The sequence below is a fragment of the Xiphophorus maculatus genome, unplaced genomic scaffold, assembly GCF_002775205.1.
Source record: "Xiphophorus maculatus strain JP 163 A unplaced genomic scaffold, X_maculatus-5.0-male Unplaced_Scaffold_BN000175F, whole genome shotgun sequence".
NCBI lineage: Eukaryota > Metazoa > Chordata > Actinopteri > Cyprinodontiformes > Poeciliidae > Xiphophorus > Xiphophorus maculatus.
Window position 1 is genome coordinate 62,837 of NW_019369771.1, and position 24,589 is coordinate 87,425.

The 24,589-nt window shown below is 44.3% G+C and overlaps 1 pseudogene; it reads right to left on the reverse strand.

Annotated features, from left to right (window-relative positions):
- Positions 1-89: 89 nt before the first annotated feature.
- On the reverse strand, positions 90-23,485 carry LOC111607905 (annotated as a pseudogene).
- Positions 23,486-24,589: the final 1,104 nt, after the last annotated feature.

Consider the following 24,589-nt stretch of genomic DNA (forward strand, 5'->3'; position numbering starts at 1 on the left):
ACAGGGTTCCCCTTTTGGTTTGGGTTTGTGGTCCGAGCCGGTCAGAGCTGGACACGTTGAACAGAACAAACAGAGACGAGGGGAACCGGTTCTTTCAGTGCTCGTTTATTGGAACATGGCATGGATGGAAGAAAGCAGAACCACCGACACGTCCGGTCCAGTCCGGGTCAGACCGGATCGGTCCGGTCCAGACCAGGTCGGTTCCGGTCCGGTCCAGACCGAGTCGGACGGCGTCCACCTGAACTGGACCTCAGAACTGTTTTTGCATAGACATCAATTCAAGTCAGACTCATGCAGACGGAGGAGGAACGACAGAAACGATGGAGGAAGAAGAAGAAGAAAGAAGTGATGCGACTTTATAAAAATAAGTGAGCTTGTTAATCATCATCATCATCATCAGTAGTTAATACAAACAGAAACACGTCCAGTTCAACCTGAAGCTGCTCAGTATTGCTTTGATCCCCAGACGCTGCAGCCTGGTGCGTGTGTGTTAGTGAGGCCAAGCAGACATGCAGCAGCAGAGAGGATCCAGAAATGTTCCTCAGTTCATCCGGAAAAACGAATAAATTAAAGAAAAGAATCAAAAACAGAGAAAATCTGCTACAGAACTAGAATAAGTAGAATAACATCAAAGTGTTTTGGATCATTAAATATTATCTAATGGAAAGTTTTATTAAAGCTGTTGCTTCTGGTTTATTTGTATCTTCCTAATAAAAGCTTGTTGGCATTGATGTTTCTCTCTACTGATGTTTATCTGGCTGCTGTTTGTGCAAGAATCTCTGTTTTATTAGGAAGTTTAGAAAGTAAAAGTCCAAACTGCAACTTCAGGATGAAACTCGTTTTGAGTCTCCATTTAATCTGAATTCTGACAATTTACCAAACTATTGAAAAGCTGCTTTTTAATATTTTATCAAAGTTTTGATCATTTTGGCTTTCTGTACTTTCAGAACCTGCTCTGTCCTGCTGCCTTCGCTCAGCAGGAATTTTTATTTTCACTCTTCAGGTTAAAATCATGTTTGTTGTCATTAGCAGCCATTTTTAATTGCTTCTGTGAAGATAAACATATATCTCATTTATCTCATTATTCCATTTATTGTGTTTTGTTTATTGTTTATCCATAATAATCCTCATAACTGCTAATGAATCTATTTGCTGTTTGGTATTTTGGGTCGCTGTGTTGCCGTAGTTCTACTTGTTCTAGTTCTGTCCAGAATCAGAGGACAGCTTTCAGAACGTTCTCGGGTTCGGTTCTGATATCCAGTCGGATGAAACGAGTGGAAACACAAACTTAGACAATTATCAATGTTACAGTGAAAAAGTTAATTGGTTCAGACACTTAAAAAACATAATACAGTTTTACAGTCATATTGGAAACAGAAGTTCATATAAACCCATAGATGTAATACTTCTCTTAATAAGTTAAAAAAATAATTTAAATCAACTTGAATTAATCGAAAGAAAAAGGACTTAAAAAATCTTTACAATAAAACCCAACGAGACACGAAGCAGGAAGTACATTTACGTCGTATACAAAGTCAGCTCAGTGTTAGTGATCAGTGATATAAACTCTGAGGGAATATTTCATAACGGTTAATAATAAATATAGGAGTATACAGTGTGACACAGAGCAGGACAGACAGAAGGAGAGCTGGAAAGTCTTTATGGCTTTTACAGGCTGCAGGCAGCCGCCGCCTCCGGACTCTGAGCTGCTGAAACCAACCAGGAAGGAGAAACCAGAGAGAAGCTCTACTGTGTGGGATTGTTGGAAAATGAAACGATGCAATTCTGACATGGATGCTGAATAAGTGATGGCTGTCAGTAGAAAACAGGAAATAAAGGAGCAGACTGTTGAAGTCCCAGATCAGCCACCATTTTGCATCCACAGCTGCTGATAAAACAAATAAAAAGATGATAATTCATATTGATTTTATGTAGCCCCCTTAAACAACTTCCTCCAGTTTCAGATTTCAATATGGCTGCCAAATGATAGTGGGCGGAGCCGGCCGATAAAAACATGGACAGGATTTGCCTTCCGTACAAAACCTGAACTCAAATCGGTTGATTTGCTCAGAAGTCGCTGCCTGAAACCAGAACATGAAGCTTCTCAACCTCAAACTCCAACATGGCTGCTGGCTTATTAAACATAATTCATCTCATTTATGATTGGACCAACGAAAGAGAGAACAACATTTTACTGGTTAAATTAAGTGTTTGTAAGTGGAAAAGTTCAAACCGGCAGAAAGCGGTGTGGATTCGCTTCAAGCATCAACAAACGGTTTTAAGGCAGAAACTTTCTTTGCTACTTTTATTCCTGCAGTTTGGAGAAAGTTTGGTACTCTTCTGCCACCTTGTGGTGACAATAAGGTACTGTGATTAACCCTTTATGCTTATGGTAAAGTTTGAATCTCGTGACGATCAGTTTTCTGATTATGAAGGAGTTAAAGGCTCTGCACGGTCGAGCCGAACTGACGGAATCGATTCTCAACGTCGCAGTAACAAAAATTGTTTCGTTGTTTTTCTTCTTCTTGTCACAACCCCTGGAAAAGTCTTGGCTCTGTTGAACTTCCAGAAGCCGATTGTTCAGCCAGCAGGACGGACAGTTTGAGGAACCGTTAGTCCAGAACCCTGAACTCCCGCTGCTCGGTTCTGGTCCGATGTGGCAGGAAAACGTCCTTCTAATGGTTTCTGTTGATTTTCTCCCCAGTAACAAGGAAAATAAAATGAGGTTTTGCATCTTGTTAATCATTATTTCCTCCTCTGAACTTGAGAACTGGTAACATCCATTCCTGTCTGTTTACGGCTGTAAGCCTTGAAATCTGCGCAGTGGGAGGGTTTCACAGGAGCTCGGCTCGGTGGGTCTGTGGACTGTAAAGGGTGCGCGTGAAACGTCCAGAAACAGTTGGACTTCGGAGCGACCATGCCGGTCAGACCTCTGAAGAAACGTTACCGTCTCTGATTGACGTGGATCAGCTGGGATTTAAACCCAGGATGAAGCAACGGCATAAATACTGGTCAGCGCCTCGTTTAAAACTGGACTTTGCTAAAAGTGGAGAGCAGAATGTTGACCCGGTTCTTCCTCATACTGGTCGGACGTTGAATGGTTTCTTTCCGGTGACGGTGCACATCAGGGTGGTGTTGTGTATTTACAGGATGAACCACGGAGAGGCGGGGGACGGACTCGTTGACCCTGAGAGGTAACCGCTGCAGCTACTTGGTGATTGTCAGATTTAAAGGATCCTTCTTGTCATCAGTGAAGATGATCAGCAGGTTCAGCTGGTTTAACTCTGAAACTATGACGACCGTTTTAAATCTGCTACGCTCCGGCGGAACCGGACTCAACGCCACCAAACGATTTCGCTTCACCTTCACTGATCGCTGTTGGCTTCACAGAATCGGTATTATTTTAGATAAATCATGCATGTTCCAATAATCCCACAGTGATCTTTGCTAGCAGTCAGGAGGGGAAGAGAGAGATATGGAAACAGGAAGTGACAGAGTTCAGAGGCCCTGGCAGTTTGAAGAGCAGCCCAGAAGCCACCGCAGAGACGGCCGTCCTCCTTCATCAGTACGGAGAAAACTTCTGTCTCTCCGGCTTCTTCATCCCATTGGCGGACGATGAGATCTTGGCCGTGTAGGACGCCAGCGCGGCCGCCGCGTGAGCCGGGACGGGAACCGCCGCCGTCTGCATCGAGCTCGGAAGCACCGGCGTGCCGATGGCGGCCGCCGCCGCCGCCGCTGCTGCTGCTGCGGAGGCGGGAGGGGTGGACAGTGCCAGGTAGGGGATGGATTTCACTCCCAGGAGGCTGGAGAGGGGAAGGGCGTAGGGGGCGCCCAGGATCGGAGCGTGGGGCAGTGCAGCACCCATCGCTGCCAGGGAGGAGGGGGAGGAGGACGAGGCGGAGGCGGGGGGGGCGGGCTGGGTGAAGCTCATGGTCAGGTCAACGGGAGACGACATGGAGGAGGACTGGGCGGTGGATTTGGCGGTCTCTAAACTGGAGGAAGGAGGTGGAGGAGGGAGGGTGGAGGGAGCACAGGGGTCAGGAGGAGGGGGTCGGATGGAGAAGGGTTAGAGGGTCAAATAAAAGACATGTTAAAAAAAACAAGAGTAAAAACTGAATGTGAACCAAAACGGAACCAAACAGGATTTTTTTGGAGAGAAAAATGAAAAACTGACAGAACAGAAAATCAGAAGACAGGTGTGTTTTGCTGGAGGTTGCAACAGATTATTGTAGGGGGTTCGCTGTACGGATGGGGGGTGTGCTGTATAAGTTGGGGTGATGGCTTGGGAGGGGGCTTAGGGAGGAGGAAACAAAACCATCACAGACACGTTAGCACGGCAGCTTCGTCACACATGATGCAGAAACGTTTCACTGAGATAATACCCCGGTTCTGCAGAAATTCACCCTGGAAAAGGAGGAAGGACGGATGAAAAGAGCTTCACACCATCATTCCAACAAACGAACACGGTGGTGTACTCAGTGCTTCAGACTGAGCTCTGGGTTGGGTCTTTGTTCTTGGACAAACAGAACCAAACCGATACCGATAAATTTCAGGAAAAATCGCCTAAGAGTTGGAGCCAAAGTCCATCTGTCCTCCATCTGTCCCCACTTACCAATGACCGCGAGGCGGGTCTACTCTGGACCGGCCGACAGTCCGTCACCAGACAACACAGACACACAGGACCAACAACCATCCACTCACCAACACATCGTGTCTACAGACTGGCTTTGTCCAGAGAAAGCTGGAGTACCTGGAAAGAACCAACATTTAAGAACTTCCAAACTGATTTTTGTCCCAATTTTCTCCTTCCAACAATCTTAAGGACATCCTGATTATCTGGATGGCTCAAAAATAATATTAATAAACGTCTGAAAGACTTTCTGACCTACAAATGGGAAGTTTTTTCTTGGCTGTTGAATTTTGGGTGAAGTCAATCGGAAAGAGAGGCAACAAAAACATGGAGATGAGCTCCTTCCAGTCGGCCATGTTTGTTTCCTCTGAACTCACATTTAGTCCGGAGAGGTTTAGCAGGATTTCCCGTCTGACATCTGAATGTTGAGGCTGCAGGATCTCAGCTTGTGAAATTTTGCTGACAATTTTGAAATATTTCCGTGTGAATCAGACGTCATCAGACTGATGATGTCAGTATGAGGTCAGCGTGCGAACCGCCGGGTGAAGGAACGGTTCACCCGTTCACTCGTCTCAACTGACTCAATCTGATTGGAATATATAATAAAAAGTGTCGCCTTCCCTGAGCTGACAGGAGTCTGAGCCCCTTCAACGAGGAACAAACTGAGTCTGTTTTAGAGTTTTGTTCTCTTTGTCTCTCTGTCCGTCATGCAGCAGTTATTTGCATGATGGAAATATTGATGCAAATAATAACGTAAATGTTGTTAATGACAAACCTTTGAGCCGGTTTTATCTCTGTTTCTATCATCGCTGTAGCTGCATGAGGAGCCATCCTGAAACAGCCGACTAGCTGAGTCAGATTCTCTCCAGCCCTTTCTGTTTGTGTTTTTCTGTATAATAATGTAACATACGGCGCCTTGCTGAAGTTTTTATTCCTCCTGGAACTTTTCAACCTTTTGCTGCTTTTCAGGCTTCAATCACAAAGATCTAAAAGTTTTTATTATTTTGTGAAGAATCAACAACAAGTGGGACACAATCGTGAGGTGGAACGAAATTTATTGGATATTTGAAACTTTTTTAACACATAAAAAACTGCAAAGTGGAGCCTGCAATAATATTCAGCCCCTTTACTTTCAGTGCAGCAAACTCACTCCAGAGGTTGAGGGAGGATTTCTGGATGATCCAACGTTGTCCTAAATGAGTGATGATGATAAGTAGAACCACCTGTGTGTAATCAAGTCCCCTATAAATGCAGCTGCTCTGATGGTCTCAGGTTGTGTTTAAAGCACAGAGAGCATCATGAAGACCAGGCAGGTCCCAGGTACTGCTGTGGAGAAGTTTAAAGCCAGATTTGGATACAAAAAGATTTCCCAAGATTTAACATCTCAAGGAGCACTGAGCAAGTGATCATGTTGAACTGGAAGGAGTATCAGACCAAATCCACCAAGACCCGGCCGTCCCTCTAAACTTCAATCTGGAACAAGGAGAAGAAACGCAGAGAGACGCAGCCAAGAGGCAGATGATCACTCTGGATCTACAGAGATCTACAGCTGAGGTGGGAGAGTCTGTCCATAGGACGACAATCTGTGGTACTCTGCACAAATCTGGCCTTTATAGAAGAGTGGCAAGAAGAAAGACATTTTTCAAAGATATCCATAAAAAATCTGGTTTAAAGTTTGACACCAGCCACCTGGGAGACACCAAACATGGAAGAAGGGGTTCTGGTCAGATGAAACCAGAATAAAACTTTTTGGCCACAATGCAAAACGAAACACAGCTCATCACCCTGAACACACCAGCCCCACTGCCCAACATGGTGGTGGCAGCATCATGGTTTGGGCCTGGTGTTCTTCAGCAGGGACAGGGAAGCTGGATGGAGCCGAATACAGAACCGTTCTGGAAGAAAACCTGGCGGAGTCCGAGACTGGGGGGAAGATTTACCTTCCAACAAGACGAAGATCCCAAACATAAAGCAAAACCTACAATGGAACGGTTCACAAATAAACATATCCAGGTGTTAGAATGGCCTAGTCAAAGTCCAGACCTGAATCCAATGCAGAATCTGTGGAAAGAGCTGAAAACTGCTGTTCACAAGTGATCTCCATCCAACCTCACTGAGCGCCAGCTGTTTTAAGGAAGAATTGGCAAAACTGATAGAGACGAAACCAAGGCACTTGCAGCTGTAGTTGCAGCAGAAGGTGGCGCTACAGAGTATTAACCCTAACCCAATAATATTGCACGCCCCACTTTGCAGTTTTTTTGTTAAAAAAAGTTTAAAATATCCAATAAATTTCATTCCACTTCACGATTGTGTCCCACTTGTTGTAGATTCTTGAAGCGGCAAAAGGTTGAAAAGTTCAGGGCCTTGATTCGGCCCCCAGGGAGGATCAGGGCTCTGAACATGTGAACCGTTTACAGAACATATTTCTGTCCGGTTACACTCCGAATGTCACAAAGAGCTTTAGCTCTGGAGGAAACCATCAGGCTGGATTACAGTTCTCAGGTCCTGAATGAACAGTTCAGTTCAGTTTATTAATGAAGAACTAAACAACTGACTGACTCCTCCAAACGGTTCTGTTCGGTTTGGCTCCTGCATTTCCCACTTCATCCCTGATGCTTATTGCTCATTTGGCCACTTGCTGGTTTGAAGTTTTCAGACTGAAGCTGAACTGGTTTTCTGTGAGGACTCCCAGTTGGAGCATCTGAGTGTTTCTGTCCAGCTGATTCTTACCATGAGGTGATTAAATACTGAGCCAGGTTGATGGCGATCGGCGTGCCGGTGATGGTCACATGGCGGTCGCTGCTGCTGTCGATCTGACTGCCGATCTTGATCTGAGCCCCAGACACCTGCCGGATTTCATTTATTTTGGTTCCCTGGCGACCGATGATTGATCCAATCAGCTGTGAGGAAGATCAGACAAAGAAGATGAACATTAAAGGGAAACTGAAGGTGAAATGTTCACAAAAACATTCTGGGATTAGTGGATTTCATTCACAGCACTTCAGCTGTTTTTCTGGTGTTCTGCTCCTCAGTGGAAAGTGAAACAGCAGGTCTAAAAGGTTTAAGCTCCTCCCACCATCCAATACACCTGAACTAAAGCAGGAATCAGTTTGTGGTTGTTGGTTCCTGCAGAGAGACGATCAGATTCACCTTCAGACCAAACTAGCAGCTTCCTCTCAGTGAGTCCAGCTGCAGGACAGAAAAGTGGAAACCTCCAACTCTGCTGCTTCAAGCTGCTCACACTGGAGGTGAGTTGGACCAAGAACACTCAGAGACACTTTGAGGGAAGTTAGTAGAGGAGGGAGGGAGCCGTGACTGACTGGACCTTCTGTGTTTTCAGCTTCACTCAGAGACAAAATGGCTTCCAGATCAGAGGAGGATCTCTGCTGTCCGATCTGTCAGGACGTCTTTATAGATCCGGTTGTTCTGTCATGTAGCCACAGCTTCTGTAAGGAATGTCTGAAGAACTGGTGGAGAGAGAACCGGAAGCAAGAAAAGGTCTTCGAAGTTGAATCCACCCTGTAATCTGGTTCTGAAGAGTCTGAATCATTCCTGCAGCAGAGAAACCAAAATGTTTCAGAAAGTCTCTGCAGTCTGGACTTTGAGAAACTCAAACTCTTCTGTCTGAATCATCAGCAGCCAGTTTGTTCTGTCTGCAGAGATTCAACCACAGATTCAGACCCATCGATGAAGCTGCTCAGGATCACAGAGAGAATCTGAAAACATTTCTGGAGCCTTTAAAGAAGAAACTGGAGCTGAAGAAGAAAGTTAAAGAGGAGTTTGATCAGACAGCAGAACACAGGAAGGTCCAGGCCCGACACACAGAGAGGCAGATTGTTGAGCAGTTTCAGAAGCTTCATCAGTTTCTAGCAGAGGAAGAGGAGGCCAGGCTGGCTGCACTGAGGGAGGAAGAGGAGCAGAAGAGAGGGATGATGAAGGAGAAGATGGAGGCTCTGAGCAGAGAGATAGCAGCTCTTTCAGACACAGTCAGAGCCACAGAGGAGGAGCTGAGAGCTGAAGACGTCTCATTCCTGCACAACTACAAGGCTGCAGTGGAAAGAGTCCAGCGCTGCCCCCTGCTGGAGGATCCACAGCTGCCCTCAGGAGCTCTGATAGACCAGGCCAAACATCTGGGCAACCTGGCCTTCAACATCTGGAGCAACATGAAGAACATGGTGACCTACACTCCTCTGGTTCTGGACCCAAACACGGCTGGGTCAAGACTCTTCCTGTCTGACGATTTGACCAGTTTGACTTTAGGAGATGAACAGCAGCTTCCTGATAATCCAGGCAGGTTTAAGTCATGCCGTTCTGTTCTGAGCTCTGAGGGTTTTAACTCAGGGAACCACAGCTGGGATGTTGATGTTGGACACAGTGAAGACTGGATGCTTGGTGTGATAGAAGAGTCTGTTCAGAGGAAGGGAAAATACAGTCTGTTGGTGGTTTTAGGTTTATATGAAGGTAAATGGACCTTACCAAGCTCCGCCCACAACCGACCCACGTGACCTCAAGTCTCACAAGCAAAGCCTGGCAGCGCCTTGTTTTTATGTAAACATGACTGATTAGTGAATCATTTCTACCGGATTTTCACAATATATCAGCTACTAAATGGACAGAGGAACTAACAAGTTCATGTCATCATCTGGGAGGAGGTTACTGGTTTCTCAGTCACAAGCTGGTTGCAAACCTGAGGCCAGCAGGTGTCAGTCAGTTATGGTAGATCTGACCTTTGACCTCAATATGAGAAGCTACAGACTGATAGGAGGAACCAAAGAGCTCTGTAAAGGTAAAGGCAAATCTTCTGAAGTTGGGATATAATTAATTTAATTTCACATAATTACCGCGGTAGAAGCCATTTGTTTGTTAAAATTTTATGAATTATATTTGTTCTATTTGATGTTTGTTGTGAATGACGTAAACTCACAAACGAACGAGGTAATTAGTCCAACGTTTAGAAACTACAGCGGCTGTAATGAGCCACAGCAAAGGGAAACAAAGGTAAAATAACCTGAACAGGTGATCAACTCAAAACCACTCCTACCTGTTTACTCTCTCTCTCTCTCTTTGTAGTTTAAGCACACCTGTTACCGTGGCAACCGCCTGCGCCCCGTAAGACGAGCAAAGATTATGTTAAAAACAACATTCAGTCCGTTATGATATCAAGTTTCCAGGCTTGATATTTATTTATCGATTATTAATCAGCGCTTCCCTGAACACAGCGATGGTTGACTGACTAGCTGTACTTGGTGCTAACGTGGCTAACACGAGTAACAGTTTAGTCCAAAGCCTTTTCTGCTAAAATAAAATCTTTAGTGTATGTCAGATACAGACACATTGCATATTGATCTGTTTAGCTAACGTCAGACTGTGTAGCAGACAGGCTTCAAGGTGTAGAAGTTGTATCAGTTCTGCCTTTATGCTGCACTTAGCTAACGGGAAGCTAAGTGTGTTTGTGAGACGGCCACGCACGTGACCACGTAGAATGGGCATCAGCCAATGAAAAGCGGCTCCTCAGGTAAGGTCCAGGCTCAGCAGGGTCTCCACCTGCTGCTCCCACAGATCCATCAGTCCAGTAAAAGATCCAGAGGATCCGAGTGAATCTGGACTGGGACGGAGGGAAGCTGTCATTGCATAATTTTATTGGTTTTCTTCTTATTTGTTCAGTTTTAGTTTAACTTTAGTTACTTTAGTAGTTTGTTAGTTTTCAGGATCCTTCAATGTTTTACTCAGCAGTTCAGTGGAGAGTTAGTAGCTTAGTGAGTTTGATGATTAAAGTATTTACCTGTAAACTTTAATTATTTTTGTTAATAAATTTGTATGTTTTAAAGAGACGTTGTTTTTATTCCTTACATGTTTTGCTGTTTGAAAACACCAAAGCAGATTTATTCGTTCATCTATTGTTATTTTAAAACCTTTAAGGTGTTAAAACCTATTTTAAAATCTGAGTATTTTCAGGACGGTTCTCATAAACAATAACTGAAATGTCTGGCTGTTACTTTATGTTATTCCGACTTAATTTTGACCTAAATTACTAATTGTGCTAATAATTGCCTTTTGCATTTATGAATAGTTATTAGTGGCCAAACCAGACATTTAGTTGGACAACATACCAATAGAATCACATCACATAGACATTTAAATCGAGATCAATTAGATTCAGTTGCTTGGTTCAGTCTGATGCAGCAATCCCTCTTCCTGAGGAAGCATGTGGAAACAGTGGGAAGGAAACACTCCATCATGAGGTAAAATGAATCTTTTTTAAAAAGTGGAAGGTTTTCTTTCTGGGATTATTTTCAAAATAACATATCTAAACTTTGATAAGCAAGTTTGTCAAAACAAATAATGAATTAATCCCATTTTGAGCTGGATGGTGAAAACAGGTTTTCCTACCAAAGTGATATTCTGAAGGACAAAACCTCCTTTGCATCCTGACAAAACGAATTGCTGTGACGTTGTTTGGTATTTTGTCGGGTTTGATAGAAACATTAAAAAACACACAGGAGACAGTTTCTGTCTCCTGAAACCAAAGCAGTTCCACCCAACAGCGCCCCCTGCTGGCGTTAAATAGAACCAGCTGTGACTTCGGAGGAACCGGCTTCACAGACAGGGAGGGGAAACCGAGCAGAGGCTTCAGCCTGGCTGCCGGTTCTCCTCTGAGGTCTGGATGAAATCAGCCTAAAGCAGACGAGGCAGAAAACGCCGGCGGCTATTTTTGGCGACTCCCTGCTGCCCCTGTAATTTAGGAAGGTTTAGTGAAGGAGAAAGAGACGGAGGGCTGTTGCTAAAGCGCTAACTGGGAGCTAAAGGACGTCATTAAGCTGCTCTGCTCGGCCCTGATCACTAGCTCACAATCAAACCTATCACACACTTTCATGCACGGGAGCTTAAAGCTCTCTGCTCCCTGTTACTCTCAACCGGAGACATTTTCTCACGTGTAAGCAGGTCTGCACACTGGATGTTTCACTGCAGGAAACGATCCTTTAAAGGTGGAGATTATCCCTTCAGAGGGAAAACGCTGTGGAAGAATGACCTCTGAAACATCCAGGCTTATGCACATCTGTAGGAACGCATGCTAGCTTACCGGAGTCCGTACGCAGATTAGCTGCCCTCCTCTGGAGTTTTAACTCAGGCGGATAATAAAAGAGACAAATATGAGACAGATGATAATTTAAACTCTCGTTTAAAACGGAGCAGAACTTCTGGTCCAACATCACTTCAGTTTTCAAACTTATGTCAGCGTCTGAAGATGAGGCTTAGAAATGTTCAGATTAGCTGAAGTTATTAATAAAATGACAGATTTCTGTTGCTCTGCAACTGGATTTACAAAATACAAAATTAAGGAATTTGTTTTTGTTATTTTGTTGCTCAGACAGAAATAATCTGTTTAGTTATTTGGTGAATCATAAAACTGATCAATTATATTATTTGGCACTCAATAAAACACGACATTGACGCTGTAATAAATCTGATCATATGCAGCATCCAGCTGTTATTTAAGGATGTTCTTTAAAATTAAAACGTTATGTTTCATGCAGTTTGCTGTATTTTTAAACCTGCTTCACATAAAGTTCAGGACAAACTGAAGCGTTCAGGTGTGTGTGATCATAAACACAACGCCAGGTCAGAAAGACATCAGCAAGGAGGAGAAGTGAATTCTGCTTTCTGGAGAAACGGAGGAGGAGGAGGAGGAGGAGGAGGAGGAGGAGCCCACCTGAGCCGGACGTTTTACTCACATCGTTCGGAATGAGGAGCTCCTGAGACGTGGTTTGGGAATTCGCTTCCACCGCTCCTGGGGAACAGAAAGAGACGGATCAGAGAGAACCATCCGGAACAGCAGAAGTTCTGGAATCAGAGCAGGAAAACCCAGAACTCCTCCTGAATCCAGCGTGGCGGCTCCGCGGGCCGTGTTCAGAACCGCTGAGGCAGCAGGGCCGTAACCATAGCAACTGCCTCCTGATCAGTGGAAACATCAAAACCTGATTTAAGTTTGTGAATCTGCTCTGAACAGATTTATTCTGTTTGCTTTGGTTTTCGAAGCAGCGCTGGATGTTCTGCTGATCCTCAGATCTGATCACATTTTATGAAACATGACCAGATGGAGGTTTGTTTCTGGAAATAGAAAATAAAAACAGTTGTTTTTGCTCTCTTCTCCTGTCTGCCGTCTCTCTCTTTATGTTTTGACTTCTTCCATCTTTCTCCGTTCTGTTTCCGTCTCTTTTTCCCCAAACGTTTCTCATCCCTTGTCTGAGTCTGAGCTGTTCTTTATCTGCAGCAGAACATCATCACAGATCTGCATCTTTCATCATTTATTCAAACACCTCAGTGCTTCAGAAGCAGCTGAGCATCTGCATGGATTTATGAATCGTCTGTTTGTTCTGTCACACATTTGATTTCCAGCTCGGTTCCCCAGAAACAGCGTGAATCCTCATGAAGTGGACAGAAACCCGAAGCCATCGGCTGACATGAGAGAGGAGCTCGACAGTCGGACCGTCGGCCCAGCTGGAGGCTTCTGATCAAAGCTCTCACACACAGATTAGTATTCAGAGCATTCAGAGATTACACAACAGTGAAATTATTCTCCCGCAGAGAGCATGAGGGGAACAGGAAGGAGTGAGATGAACTTTGGGTTTTTTCCACCTGATGGTTCAGTGGACTCGCTTAGATTGGAACCAGAACTCCATCCTCTGCTCCACCTCCAGCTGCTGTGGTTCTGACCCAAACCAACCTGTTCCCCTCCTGGCCTGTGGGGGCACTGCACCAAGAACCACTGAAGGAAACGACACTGAAGACGCTGAGAGCAACTTCCTTCTTCACCAGATGGAAACAAGATGGAGGCGTCAGATTTTAGCGGTTGGAGGATTTCTGTTTAGTCTTTGGCTGAAGACAAGGAGCCATTTCTGCTGCTAGCGCTAGGCTAGCATGTTAGCTTTGGCTGTATTTACCCAGAATGCCCTGTGCTGTAGTCCACTTCCTGCTGGTGGAGCGCTGCTTGGCGTTCACATATGCAAATCCAGACCAAAATTTGGAGGACCAGAGTTAGCTTAGCATTCACACCTCACCAACCAAACCGGACTTTCAAGACAAACGGACTGGAGCCGGATATTAAAGCAAACTGAACATGGCTGGTGAGAATGAACAATTATTAATTAGTCAAACGGAGGTTCTAAAACAGAAAAAAGGAGGAAAATGTTCCTTAATCCCAAATAAAACCTGGTTTGTTCTAAAATGTTTTGGGGATTTTCAGTCCGGATTTTGAACTCCATCAGATTTTCACCTGCTTATATTATTCTGCTTTCAGTTTTTCACCGCTTTTCTGCTTTCCCATAAGGAATGTTAACTTTAGCGCCACCTGCTGACAGTTTCAACTCATAAAAGCAAGACTTTGAGGGAAAATAAGCGGTGGTTGCATAACAGCATCAAATGGAAAGCAGACAGAGTGCTGTTCCTGTACGTACCGGACAGGACGGTGGCCGCCTGGCTGATGGACGCCAGGCCCTGCTGCTGCATGGACAGCTGCTGCAGCTTCACTAACTGACAGACAAACAGAGAGCAGAAGCCGTGAGATGATGGAGCTGAGCGGGAATCGCTCCCAGAAACGGGTTTTACCTCTGAATGTGGAATGCCGTAGTGGCTCTGAACCGCGTACGTCTGAAACAGAAGGAACAGAAAGCAGAGATCATCAGGTTGACCTCTAGAGAGAGAGAGACCCTGTCCTCTACGGAGGGCAGAGAGAGAGACCCTGTCCTCTACGGAGGACAGACGGCGAGACCCTGTCCTCTACGGAGGGCAGAGAGAGAGACCCTGTCCTCTACGGAGGACAGACGGCGAGACCCTGTCCTCTACGGAGGGCAGAGAGAGAGACCCTGTCCTCTACGGAGGACAGAGAGAGAGACCCTGTCCTCTACGGAGGACAGAGAGAGAGACCCTGTCCTCTACGGAGACGGGACATGTCCACTTTTACATTAACAGAAATCCAGATTACAGCAGCGGAAGTGGCTGAGCTGGTTTTACTGGAACCAGTAAAGAAGCAGCTCTAAAGCCAGTGAGGCACATGAAGCACTGGAAGAAAAAAACAAAAAGTTTCTGTGTTTAGTTCTGCATAGTGCCCCCTACTGGCAACACTTTATACACAGTGTAAAAAATTAGTTAAGGTTTTTTCTATTTGTTTAATTTTTTTGGTTGCAATATTTGGCACATTAGTTACTTAATCAAACCACGTATTTCTACATTTCATACACTGCCAATTTTGACAGGAGCAGTCCTCCATATATATATATATATGTACATACTGTATATACAGTATATATACAATTTTAAATAAAAAATTATTGTCCTTCCAATATTTTTTACTCAACATTTTAGTCACAGAATAGTTTTCACATCTGAGCTGAAAAATGCAGAATGATGTGAATAAAACCCAGAAGAATCCAGAACCGGTTCAGAAACATTTCAGAACATTTCTGCTGCGGTTTCCTCCTCCACCGGCGCCGACCCGCCACCTTCCTGCTGCTGAGCCGCAATTAGCTCCAGTCCTGTTGTTTTCACTGACAACCGGCCTCAGTGGTTGTCACACACACACACACACACACACACACACACACACACACACACACACACACACACACACACACACACACACACACACACACACACACACGCTGTGTGGCTAAATGCGGCTGCTGCATTCAGAGCTGTCAGAGTAATCGGTCCACCTGTCCTCTCCGTATCCGGTACCGGACTGTTCTGAGTAACTGGACCTTCAGTTTGTCTCTGACATCAAGAACGGATCAGAACCGGATCCGGTTCTGACAGAAAGCTGATTCTGATGGAGTGATCTCATCAGGTGGGAGCAAAAGTAAGGGAGCGGGTCTGTTGTCCACCTGCGGGGGGCGCTGCAGCGCCGCGTTTACGGCCTTCCGTTCGTTCAAGTTGTGAGTGGGAGGAGGAACTGGATCAGAACCAATCTCAGGGAAAGAAGGCGTGACTTCAGAAATCTGAACCGGGTTCTGCCTCTGAGATCAGGTGAGATCAGAACCGCAGCTGATCCACAACCAGCCGGACTCAGCTGGGCTGGTTCTGGTTCTGATCCGGACTGGCAGAGCGGTTCTGAGGACATTAATCATCAGAAAAAGAAAGATGTGGACGGTTCGTCATAAATTAATCATTACTGAGAAATGAAAGTTAAGCCTCTGGTTCTGATCCGAGCCCGTCTGGAGCAGCAGAACCAGGAGTCTCAACAACCACAGAGATGATTCTGTTTTCAGTTCATCATAAATCATCATTCACATTTCAAACAGCTGATCTGACTCCAGGTAACGTTTTGGAGCGCGCTCAGATCGAACGCAGCCCGCTCTCACATAAACGACCGTTTCAAAGATGGCCGACGAAGAGCGAGGCAGGAGGAGGAGGAGGAGGAGGAAGGTGTGCATCTTTAATGAAGGCAGCAGAAAAGCTTCAGATCGTTTCTGACAAACGCTGCCAGGAGGAAGATGAGATCTGAACCTCGGACCGAACATCTGACGGTTCGATTCTGCAGAACTTCAAGACAAAATACAGAAAAATAAACTGAAGTTCCAGATGGAAATTAACTGTAACCGAATGTTTATTTCTAGCTTTCTATTCTATTTTTTTACACTAATTGCATAAAAAATTGGTAGATTCTGCAGATTTTTGTCTTATTTAATCACTGAAGCCTTTTTAATAAAAACAACAGAAATACATTGAAAGATGTAAATGAATAAATAATTTATCTCCTTTTCCAAGTGAGAAATGTTCTGTCTCCTGGTTCTGGTTCTGCTGGAGGTTTCTTCTTGTAAAAGGGAAGTTTTTCCTCTCCGCTGTCGCCACATGCATCCTCATTATGGGGGTAAATTAACGACCTTCTGCTGAGTTTCCTGACATGAAACCTTTTTAAACTCAACTTGACTGTAATAATTTATAACTGTAACTAGAATGGATGGAACTGAGTTTGGATCCGTCTGCATGAGGCGACATTAACTGGGAATCAACGCCATAAACAAACTGAATAAATTCAAATTAAACTGAAGTTCATATGGGTCCAATAGACTGTTTCATTGAAAACCGTTTAATTCACATGTAAATGTGATTAAACATTATCAGAAACATTTATTTCATGGTTTATTTAACCAACCAGAAAAGATCCTGATCCTGATCCTGAGTCAGAACACAGTCGTGTTCGGGTCAAAGGTCGGCCGCTGGGCTCTGATGACTCACCTGCTGCAGGTCCAATCCGCCCTGAGCCATGGAGAACAGCGGGTGAGATCCGAAGTCCGAGGCCTCGAACACCTAGAACCGGGATGGAACAGAACCAGCGCTGCAGTTAGAGGTGCTGAGGCTGACCCGAGTTCTGCAGCAGCTTCACGCTTCCTGCCGACCCATCGGAGCCGAGATCGGGTCAAAGAAGTTCTACAAAAACTTCAGAAACTTTCAGCTTCACAAGCGACTTTCTCTGAGACGCTCAGATGGTCCAAAGTCAAGAAATTCATGTTTCAGAACCGGACAAAAAGTTGGATTAAAAACTTCTCAGCAGCAACGAGGAAAATGTAAAATAAATCAAATCTCAACTTTTTTTTTTTATTCTCAGATATTTCATTCTGAAATGATTAATTTTGTTTCTAACTAAGCGTAGAGAACATCTCACTTTTTATTTCCGTTTGATATTCAAACTGATTTCCTGTTTGTTTCTGTAACTTTGTAATAAAACAGTTTCCAGGTGGAAACAGTAAAATATGAAACAGATAATCTGTGAAAACCTCAATAGAGGAAATTAATTTTTTTTTTACAGATTATCTGTCGCATATTGAACAGTTTCCACATGGAGACAGTTTTAATAAAAACGTAAAAACATATTTTTATAAACATTACAGACTGCAGCTTTAATCAAGAAGCAGAGAGTTTCTTCTTGGTTAATGTTCATAATTAAAAGTTGTTTATTTATTTATTGTTATATTTAATGACGCTGTAGATGATTTTCTTTCTTTCCTCAGATGTTTTACTGACTCCATCCTAAAATGTTCCCTGTTTTCTACAGACGTCAACAGAAAGATGCAGATCATTTACTGATCTCCATTTATGGATTATCTATCGCTGGTATTAACTTTGACTTTTCTTCTTTTGGATTTTCACATCTAAAGATGTAAACTTGTACATCTTTAGATCAATAATCAATCAGCACCAATTATGAACTGGATCTGACTGGATTGAATTATAATCACCTGAAATGTGATGATATGAATGGTTGGATTGGAATAAGTTTGACTGATTGCAGCTGAATTTGAACCAAACTGGATTCTAGATAAAAGGAAATAATCTGAACTAAATATTAGAGTTGATTTAAAGAGCCAGCTTCCTTCACTAGGAATCATGGATCAGAACCGGGCCTCAGGTCTTGCAAAAAGAGGAACTTTTTTTTTTTTAATGAAATGCAAATCATCAGTCAAATTGTTCTGATTTTACACCCTGAAGAAATAAACCAATAAATAAATTAGAAATAAACCAATAAATACATTAGAAATAAACCAATAAATACATTAGAAATAAACCAATAAATAAATTAGAAATAAACCAATAAATAAATTAGAAATGTGGCAAAGTATTTAATAATTTTATGTTTTCGGCAGATTCCTGAATTCATCTGAAAGTCGACTGAACATTTTTTGATCCAGAAGCAGAAACAGAAAAAGCCTCGTTTTCGTCCTCACCTGGTTTCCTGCCAGCAGCACCGTTCCTGGACTTGGACTAGGCCGGTATGGAATGGTTGCTCCTTTCGGTGGAGACTGCAGAGGGAAACAAACAGATGAGCAGAGAAGAATCTTGTTAGAACAAGAAACTTTTACGTTACGAGATGCAAAACTTATTAAAATGAAGAAGTTTCTTGTTATCATGAGATCCTTGTTAAAAGGCACAACTAGCTCATTAAAACTTTCCGTTTCTCACCCTGTTTCTTCCAGATGATATTCAATTCTTGATGTTTTACTTCTACAACTTTTATCGTTTAAAAGAGAAAATGTTTTGGTTTTAATGAGATATAAATCTCATTATAATGAATTTTCAAAATTTTGTTAAAATCAGAAATGTTTTTTGTTGAGCTCTGCTCCTGAATTTAATTCTAAGCTCTGGCAGTAAAAGACTTCCGTAGATTTCTTTAGTTGTTTACCCTTCAAATCAATAAATGACATTAAAATGTTTTTTCCTGGGCTGAAAATGGCAGCGATAACGTTCCGTATCTGAGAGGTAGAACTGAAAGGATGAAAGAAGGGACGGCTTTTAGGAAGAATCAAATCCAGCTGAGCTCAGCGTTTTCCTGCCGTCTCTCCTCCCAGATCCCGACGCTGGGAATACCAATGAGCTTCCGGAGTCTTTCCCTGTTTCCAGCTGAACGCTGTGAGATGAAAGTCAGAGTTTCAGCGTTTCCCCCCTGCAGCTGCGCGTTGTAATGAGCTTCAGCTCGGCTGTCAGCTCGAAGGTTTCTGCTCCTTCACTGTGTTATTTTTGACCACAAAAAGCCTCCGTAGCTGACCTGCTCCGCAGCAAAGAGCAGAGACGCACAGAGCGGCTGGATGATTCTCCTCCAGCAGAAAAACACGTTTCACCTGCTGGGTAATTCAGAAACGTCTGCAGCATCGAAGCTCACAAGGAAATGAAATCAATTCAAACTAATCACATTTCTCTGATCTCAGCTGATCCAGACTGAAAAACCATTTTGCTCTTCCAGGTTTATGAACTTCTGTTCTTCCTGCTGAGTCTCTTTTCTGCCTTTAAATATAAATAAACTTGACTTTGTGCCACCGGTGGCAACATCCTCTAGCCTCCTCTACGTCCTGAAGTTTCTCCTCCTCTTCTAAAGCATAAAACAAGAAATACTTGAATCCCAGTGATTGAATTAATCACCAGGATCTAAAGAATAAGGTCTGTGAATTTCTTAATGTTCATTAGAGATTTTTAAAAACAAAACATGAACCGAGCTAACAGCAGGAATCCAACTGCAGAAAAGAAACAAATTCCTCAATTAATTTGGAAAAAATTGAAATAAATGTGAAAACAATAAGCCACATTTCCCTCCAGTTGTCATGTGACCTTTGAGCAAACTTTTAAAATGTTGCAAAAAAAAAAACAACAAAAAAAGAAGAGAGTTAGTCGTGTTTCCATCTACAGGTTTGGAGAAAATCAACCAGGCTGCAAAACTTAGGTGATTTCATCAGATGTTAAAAATGGCTGCAATAAACAGGAAGTGATGGATGAAAACTAGCCTTGGAGCACAGAACGCTGAGAGTCCGCCAACCTGCTGGGGTTCGGACTTCCACATAGTTTGGTGCCTCTGGTAAGGCACAGAGCCGCCAGAGGATAAGACAGTTTGTCACACGTTTCCCTTTAGTGCATTAACTCTTTCAGGAAATTCAAAAACCACCTCAAGCGAGCATAAAAACTTAGTTTGAATGTTGCATCTGTCTCTTTCTGATGCGATACTCTGTAATCTCAGTGATCGACCCTTGACCTTGACCACCAGTCATCCCTGAATCAGAAATGATTTTATGAATGATTTTGTCTCCTGGTCCCATCAGGATGATGATGGAGCCTCAGGATGAAAACGTTACCTCCAGGATTACCGTGCAGATCAGCTTCACACACTGGATGATGGCATCCTGCCCTCCGGATATCGTCACCTCTCTCTCCGTGGAGTTGGGGAGAAGGTCGCCGGCCACCTGAACATGCGCATCCGGTTGTCTACACACACACACACACAAAACATGATTCACCTGGCTTAGAACTTAGCACCAAGATTGACTGTGTGAACGTAGCCTGTCAATATTTCTGAATATGCCATCCTAGACCACCAGGTGGCGCTTTGTGTTGTCTCACCTGTTCCTCCTGACATAAGCCTGCCTCTGATTGGTCCCGACTCAACCTCTCTGATCTCCTTGATCTTTGACCCTCCTTTGCCAATGAGCGAGCCGCACTGGCCTGGCCGGGATGACGAGCCGCAGCGTGACCGGAGGTTTGCTGGTCACCGTGCCGTTAGCTACCAGCGCCGCCAGGTCCCTGAGGACAGACAAGAAGTCCGTCCATCAGCCCACCAGACATGGACCTGGTCACCTCTGACCTTTAACCTGCTTCCTTTGGCTAAAGGTCAGTCAGAGGTTCATGTTCATCTGGTAAAATCAGAGCTTGTGTTCAGTAAAAACCTCCAGACTGAAAAGAACCTTAAAGTTTTCCAGGCTGGTATTAAGTCAAAGCACGAAATGCTGACGGAGGTTAAGCGTGATCAATAATAAAAAAATTATGCAATGAAAGGAGATCAAAGACAAAGAGGAATTTAACTTAATGCAGAAACAAAGGGCAGAAGTTGAAATTATCAGCAGATTAGGGAACAAAATTGATGAAAAACTTCCTTCAGGATCGGTTGAAACAGTCCGATTGGATCAGGAGGAATCCAGATTTTCCTGAATGTCGTTCCAGTTTAACAGGAAAACCAGTTCAGCACAGAGACTGGGACCCATGGAAAGTTTATTCTGATCACGTTGTTCTGGCTGGCCCAGACCACGCAGCGCCGCCGTTTTTACTCCGCCTCCATTTCATTGATTGGGCCAATCGCATTAAGAGCTGCAGATCCGGGCCGTTATTTATTACCCACTTAATTAAAGAAAGAGGGCCGGACCGGACAGGAGGCGGGGGCAGATAAATTAAAACCCAGCGAACGACAGAAGTTCTGCTGATTAAAAAACGAGTAAATTTAGAACCAGGGATCATTTAGAGGTGAAGACGAGACGGAGGAGAGGAGAGAAAAATAACTTTCATGCTTTTAGTTCATGTTGGCAAAGAAATCCTGAAGTCCACAGAACCAGACGGAACCAGCCAGAACCAGTTAGAACCTGCACTGGGAGCTGGCAGCTCCATCAGAACCAATTTTTGGACCGAACCCACTGGGGCGGAGGAGGGAGAGAAACAGCAGCCAGGGGAGGACATCACGGACAGGAAGGAAAGCCACAGCGGATGGAGAGGGGAGAGCAGGAGACACGCCAGCCATCAGCCAGCAGCCAGCCAGCCAGCCAGCAGCCAGCAGCCAGCCAGCCAGCCAGCAGCCAGCCAGCGCAGCCAGCCAGCCATCATCCATCCAGCCAGCCATCCAGCCAGCCATCAGCCAGTCCAGCAGCCATCCAGCAGCCATCCAGCCATCCATCAGCCAGCCATTCCCTCACATCCATCCATCCATCCATCCATCCATTCATCCACCCATCCATCCATCCATCTCCATCCATCATCACCATCCACTATCCATCAGCATCCATCCAATCCATCCATCCATCCATCCATCCATCCTGCAGCTCTCTGCTGTTCTCCAGACGTTCTGAACGTTTTCCTCTGGATGTTGGCTGCTTTAGTTTTCTCCATCTTGAGGTTAAATCAGCTCACCCTGCTGCAGCTCACCCTGCTGCAGCTCACCCTGCTGCTGCTCATCCTGCTGCAGCTCACCCTGCTGCAGCTCACCCCTGCTGCTGCTCATCCTGCTGCAGTCACCCTGCTGCAGCTCACCTGCTGGAACATATCTTATCATGGAGAACTCAGTGTGACATCACAATTCTTCATTTTCAGGGTTAAAAGTCTAATCAGCAGGCAGAGATCAGTGAGGGATGCAGAGGCTCTGAGGAGAAATCAGGAAAACTTCACTCTCACACCTTAATCCCCTGATCACTCTCACACCTTGTCTTTATATCTCTCATTTTCCTCTCATTAAACTTTTCATAACAGCTGATCTTTCCTTCCTCTTCATCGTCCGTCTCTCTCTTCTTCTTAAGTCCCAGCTGCCGCCCTGCTCAGCGTTCTATGAAGCTCTCCGCATCGATCCTCCGCTCTCACTTCATCTTATTCACACCCATCAGCAGCTCTCAGATGATTCTGCACCCAGCAACACGGTTTCTGGACCAGGTTCTGACACGCGGCATTTTAAAATCATCTCAACAGAACCCCTAACGACAGAAGAGTCATTTTATGAAGCATTTCTCAACTAATTCCAGCTAAAATCAGCCGTTTCATAGCAATATTGTTAAGCTAAAACTGTCTAGAGCTAATGATGTTACCCTGAGCTAACATCATTAGCTCTAGTTAATGATCTCTAGCTCCTGCCTAATGGCATTAGCTATAGCGTCATTGGCCCAGTATGCAGATGCGCAGGTAAAAAATGTCAACTTCCATAGGTGAAAAATAAAATATACAGTCTTTGAAGCAATTATGAGTTTTTATATTTCACAAACAAAAACTTAAAGCTAACGGAGAAAATGATAACATATTCAACTAGTCATGGATGACTTTAATACTTTTGGAAGGTGCTGTAACTAAATAAATAATAAAATCTTATTTTTATGTTTGTAGGTTTTCATATCCTTATGGGAACTATTTCTGTCTACGTGGGGTTATGGGGACCATTGTTCCTTGTGGGACATTTCTTGGTCCCCATGAGGGAAATTGTGTTTTGGGTAGTGGTTAGGTCTGTGATGGTTAGGGTTAGGGTAAAGGTTGAGGTAGGAGTTAGGCTGTAGAAATTAATGGAAGTCAATGTGAAGTCCCCACAATTGATGAAAACACAACTGTGTGCGTACTGCGGGTGAGTGCGTGTGTGGTGTGTGTGTGTGTGTGGTGTGTGTGTACCTCCTCCAGTTTGAGGTGATCATGGTGAAAGCTCGGAACACGCAGTCTGTCGGACCGGTGATGGTGATGGATGATCCTCTCCGGACAGGAACCCTCAGAGATGTTGATCCTGGCGCCGCTCTGTCGGGTCGAGAAGAGATGGAGAGAAACGGGGAGGGGCAGGGGAGGAGTAACAAGGAGGGGATTTTTTGTTTTTGGGAATTAGGGAGGACAAAGAACAGGGAGGTCAGGGAGAGAGACAGAGAGATGATGATAGTTATGCAAGGGAAAAGGAATCACAGAACAGGAGCAGGATGGATGGATGGATGGATGGATGGATGGATGTTAATGGATACATGGAAGAGAGAAAAATAACATTAGTGGGAGGAAGGGAAATACGAGAAGTCAGGAGGAGAAGCGTTACTTCTTCCTCACTACCTAAGAGACGTTGCTCCATCGTAAAGGAGCAGAGAGGGACCTGGAAGGAGGAGGAGGAGGAAAGGAAGAGAGGAATGAAGGAGGGAGGAATCATTCAGGAAGATTTAAATGATGGCAGATGGACAAAGATATGATTCAGTCCCAGGAAAGGGAGAGAAGAGCTTTATTGACGGAAGAGGAGCCGGAAGGAAGGGGATGGAAGTAGGAAGGAAGGAGTGAGGAAAAGGATCAGGAGGAGAGGAGGAGAGAGAAGGCAGGCAAACATTTGAGGAGAATAAGAGAAGATATAGAAAAGGTGCAGAAAACAATCGTATGGAGGAGGATGGAGGAGCTGAGGAGGGAAATTATTAGATAAACAGAATGGATTAAAGTTCAGGAGAGGATTACACCAACGGGTCCCCTTCGATCAAGTTCTGGTTCGGCCGGTCAGGAAACCAACACACCACTGGCCTGAAGGAACCAAAACTTTGGTTCGGTGTGTGAATAAAGAACCATTTCTTTATGGTTTCTTTACCCGACCCATAAAGAACCAAACAACACCGACCCAAAGAAACCAAAACACACACCGACCCAAAGAAACCAAACACACACCGACCCAAAGAAACCCAAAACACACAGACCCAAAGAAGAAACCAAACACACACCGACCCAAAGAAACCAAACACACACCGACCCAAAAGAAACCAAAACACACACGACCCAAAGAAGAAAACCAAACACACACCGACCCAAAGAAACCAAACACACACCGACCCAAAGAAACCAAACACACACCGACCCAAAGAAACCAACACACACCGACCATAAAGAACCCAAACACACCGACCCAGAGAAAGAAATGCTAATGGAACTGAAAGTTTCTCCTTCCTGTCTTTATCA